At 41.0% G+C, this 5,044-nt stretch overlaps 1 protein-coding gene across 1 annotated transcript in view; it reads left to right on the forward strand.

The window, feature by feature from the left end:
• Positions 1–5,044, forward strand: part of LOC115948564 (roundabout homolog 2-like) — a 209,288-nt gene that overhangs the window by 1,278 nt on the left and 202,966 nt on the right. The gene's annotated exons all lie outside the window — the stretch shown is intronic.

Here is a 5,044-nt window from a genome sequence, read left to right on the forward strand (position 1 = left end):
TTAATGGAAAAGCAGCTTATGAATGGAATAATGTCAGCTTGAGGTGGCGAGCAAAGAGTGAAAAACTACCGTGATAAATCTTTTATTTGGGGGTGGGAAGCGGGAAAGGGAAAGGAGAAGCAGAGCGCTGTTGTATTACTGGTGTTACTTTGCCGCCTTCTATTGTTAAACTTTCCACGGGTAGAGCCAGCTGATGAAATAAATAGGTTAGCCCTGCCTGGGCTCCAGGTGAGGCGGACTGGCGGATTTCCAGAGTCCCTCAGCGCCTCGCTCTGCGCTGGCGAGCGGCGGGAAGGGAGGGAAGGGAAGGAAGGGAGGGAGGGAGGCGGGCAGGGAGCGCGGGGCGGCGGCGGCCCCCACACCCCGCTCCGCCGGAGGGAGGGTTTGCATGGAGCTTTAGCGACGTCTGGGGAAAGGGTGGGTTTCCTCATCAACGCCCTCCCCTTTGGGTGTGCTCCGCAGCGTTTCTTGTGGTTTCGAGTTTAAGTGCTGGATGGGGAGCTGTAAATTACCGTCTCGGGGAAGCACGGTTTAGCAGGGCGAGAACTTCAGTGCAAGGGCAAATTGCCTTTCAGAGTAGGAGTGGGCGCTGTGCTGCTGCTCAGGCCGTGGATGCGCCAGAGCAGCTCAAGCAACACGACTAGGAGCGAGCATCCCGCTCTGCAGAGGCTGTGCTGGCGCCCAATGCTCCACAGCCCGGCTAGCATTGGGTGTTAGCAGCGCTAAACAGCCCTTTTCCTTTGAGGGGAATGCAGTGTCTGGGACCCTGGATGTTTCTGCCTGTCTGTCAGAGCAAACTTTGTTCCAAGAAGCTGTACACAGCATTCACTACATCAGTCCCGAGGCAAGGGCTCGGGGTTTATTGTTTGCAGTCACAGAACGCTTTGGGTGTTTCTCCACCACCCCCTAGCAAGAAAGGAGGCAAAACAGAAGAGGGACGGATTCAAGTGCAGTTTTACCTTGGGTGCATGATATGCTCTGCAGTTAAATCTTAGGTTTTGTCAGTCGATAAGAAATTTCCTACATAATGTATACACATGCTAAACTAAACAGAAGTTTTAACTGTGAAAGGATTTAATAGAACATTTATGTCTGTCAGTGCAGTCGTAGTTCTGAAGGGATTTGCTTTTATGTTATGTTCTATTTTTCTTGATGTAACAAAAGATCCTTAACTTTAAGGCCACTGATATTGGAGGTATCTTTGTGTACAAACTGCAAACATCAGGTTACAGAAATGTAATTATTAGTAAGTGTTTAAAATTGTATGTAGCTAGAAGGAATACAATTAAAGTGCTCAGTGGAAGTGACAGAGTGAATCAGAGGAGCTTGGTGTTACAGAATGTAATTAAAGTACCAGTCTGTTTGGAGATATATGAAACAAATGCAATTAACCAGCTTGCTGGAACGACAGGAGCACGACATAATTTATTCGAGTTTTGTCATGGGGAACACATGTAGAACGTTTGTTCTGGCTCGGCTTTGTGCGGGTGGGGCGGCGCAGGTGAAGCACGCAGCTAATTTAGAGCTGGACCATTAGGGAAAAATGGCCAAGCAGCTCCCGGAATATATGTGATACTGCCCTTTTGTGGGAAGGTATTGCAGAGACTGTCAAGTTTGCCTGCATTAACAACTCTCTGAAATAAATAAATAAAGAGCTTTGTGGATAGCACATCATGGCCAAGTAGATATAAGCTGTTATTGTCGAAATGACTAACAAGTAGCTTTGAAGAAATACTGGCAGGCAGGCTTGGCACACAGTGCTTTTGTCTCTTTAGAAGCATAGTAATTACAATCACATCTTAGGCTGACATATACCACTAGTTGCTTTGAAAAGAACTCTATCAACATCAGCACCATTTGTGATGCTTTAGTGTAAGAATAAAAGAGAAAACCCAACAGGCTTCTTGTTTATAGGCCCTTTGTTTGTTTTCTATGTTTGAAAGTTACCTCTTAGTGCATTTCTGGGTTTGAGGGGGTTTTGTTGTTAGGCTTGACTGGGTGTTTTTGTTTGTATTCTTGGCAAGAGGTCCAGACATTGACACTGTAGCATTTGAGGCATGTTAACCATCCTTTTCCCTCTGAGTTTCCTTTTATTTACTAGTTGAAAAGCGATATAGATCAAAATGATAATATTTTTCTACTAAAGTTACTTTTGCTGTCCATGGTTTTAGAACATCTGAAGATTGCACAGCTCAATGAAAGTGGCAGAAAACATGTGCTACATACACATATGTAGGTTTTAGGGGTTTTATTATTGTACTTTTGACTTTCCTGTAACCCTGCCCATGTTCTTGCACTCTGATGAGAGAATAAATTCCATTATCTTTTTCTTTAGTTATCAGTCTTGGTTATTGTTCTTGACACAAAGCAAACTAAGAAAAAGTCAAACACAAAACATCCCAAATACCAAAATACACATAGAACTCCCCCAAACAAACAGCAGAACACCTCACTAGACAGAGTCTGCACATTAAGTAAGCCACCTGCTACTGGAGTTAAATGAGCTGATTACATGTGGATTTTTAATAGTGTTCCATTGACTGTTCTTTCATTGTTCTGTGTTTTGTTGTCCTTTTTCCAATAATTAATCAAGTTTAAAAGAACAAATATTAAAAGGTAACAACTGATGTGAACACAGGTATTGGTGAGCCAGACCCTTGCCCGGTAGGACTCATAAGTACTTTCAATGAGAATGACAACTTTTTATGTCAGAGCTGGCTTTTAGTCCCTTGAAAACTTCAAGTGTGATGCTCTTGGATGGGAGAAGGTGTTAAAGATATATGAGAATAATTCTGAAAAAACAGCCTTTTATTACCATATTATTATATTTCAAAAGCACTTCTTAATGGAAAGTGTGCATCTGAAGTGGTGTGGTGGCTGCAACATTCTGTATTTCTTTTCCTTTTTATTTTTTGAAAAATCATTTTATTTCTTCATGCCAATGATCTACACATCTGTGGCCTTGCGCAGGTCCCCGTTGCCTGTTGGAGAACATGGCTTACATATAAAACTGGAGTATATTGTTCCAGTGAATATTTGAGCTGACAGGGTCTTGATCTCTCATGTGAGTTTTGCTGTTGATGGATAACCTTTGCTTCTGTGGAATGTGTGCATTTTAATGCCTTAAGAGTAAAATTCTGGAGAGTTTGCAGTTTTGTTTCTGTTACCTTGGTCTTCCATAGGACCCAATTCTGCCGAGCATTTAAGTGCTTCCATCTCTTAGCCACAGTCTTGCAGAAGTTAATAAGAATTTAAACACATGTTTCAAGTTAATCATAGGCTTTAAAACTTTGCTGAGTAAGGATGAATTTATGCCTATGATGACAGGTTTTGCTGAATTAGTCTTAAGATTTTGCTTTCTTCCTGTCTTGTAAGTCACCTTTGCAACAATATGTTTTTATGTGCAGAAGATAAGCAAGGAGGGAACCCTGTCATTGTACTTCCAGGGATGGATTTGCTTGAAAAGTAAATGATAATCCAGGTTCTTTGGTTTGTGTCTTTGCTAATTTGGAGCTCTGCAAAAGGTCTGATACTCCACAAATCTTCCGGAAGAGTTGAAATTAGGGGGTTTTAAGCCTTTATCTGAGTTGCCCTGACTTCAATAATCCTTCCATTAGCAACTCTCTGTAATGATGAGATTGATATTGCTCAGGGAAATTGAGTTTTAGCAATGCAGGCTGAATATATGCAACCTTAAAAGTAGACAAAAGAATTAAAGTACATTTTAAAGGATGCATAAAAAGTATCAAGGAGATGTGCCAAAAAGTGTGATGGAAGAAGAAGGAGGCTGTGGCTGGGCTCTCCAGTCATCTCCCTTTGCAGGGATCTCTTTTCCATAGCATTGCTATGTGGGCTCATAGCCCTGAATTCGAGACGTGCTCTGTCCACTGCTAACCATTTAGTGGAAATTACTGAAGAGTATGCAATGGCTTTTTAGCCATTTGTTACCCTTGAATTGCTATTCAAATATTGATCTGAGCTAAATAGATTGCTAACAGGTTCTGTGCATTCTGTTTCAGCCACCTAAGAGGACGCTGCTGTCAGGTTTTATCTGTTATCTCAGCTGCCATGGCTGAGCATGCTCTTCCCGTGGCTGCCATCTGGCTCACACTTCTCGCACCAACCTTGGGGAGGATACTTAGTGATCATATTGATGCTGTTTCTTGCCAAGAAACTCCCTTACTGGTGTGCTTCTCTACCTTTCTGTAGAAATCTCTTTATTTCGCAAGAAGGTGGCAGAATACAGAAAGTACTTTGCTCTTGGCAAATAAATAAATAAATAAAATAAATAAATAAATAAATATGTTGGCTTTTTGGTTTCTTACACATAACTGAATTTTTAAAGTTCCCTTTTATTGTTGCCTGAGGATTCTTGTACTTACGTTTTGACAGTACACGCCATGTATGTTCAAAACAATTTGTTTTGGTATGTGGACCTGATCCTAAATCGCTACTTCAGAGAGAATGTTGAGGATACCTTTTATGCAGGATGGTCACGTGAACTGTTAGTTATGAGATCTTCGAATGCAAAATATTTGTATAGAAATAGAGGTTTGCAGATGTATATTTTAGTGTCACCATCTTTACTCTCACAACTGACTTCTATTATAAATTGTGGACAACAGTTGAACAGTTGAAGTTATAAGCTCAGAAATAAGATTGAGTTTAGTGTTTTCCTCACTTCAGACCTTTCCCTTAACAAAATAACTGCTAATCACCCGTGGTTAATAACTTTTGTTGTTATAGTGGATAATTAAATAAGGACCATTAATTTAGGTTCTGATTCTGCACCACTGAAATCTGTATGAATTTCGCTGTTCAGTTCACAGAACACTGAGAAAGCAGGCAATGTTAGCTTATTGTCATTGTAATCTTGCCACAAGATGAAACTGGCTTCTTACATGCAAAACTACAACAACTACAAAAATACTAGAAGGATACAAGTGTGTATTGATGCCTCAGTTCTGCTCACTCCTTTCCACAGTGCTCTCTTTACTAGAGCAGAGTTACCCTTTAGTAACAAAAAAGCTAATTTTTGTGCTAT

Source organism: Geospiza fortis, unplaced genomic scaffold, assembly GCF_000277835.1.
Source record: "Geospiza fortis unplaced genomic scaffold, GeoFor_1.0 scaffold24, whole genome shotgun sequence".
NCBI lineage: Eukaryota > Metazoa > Chordata > Aves > Passeriformes > Thraupidae > Geospiza > Geospiza fortis.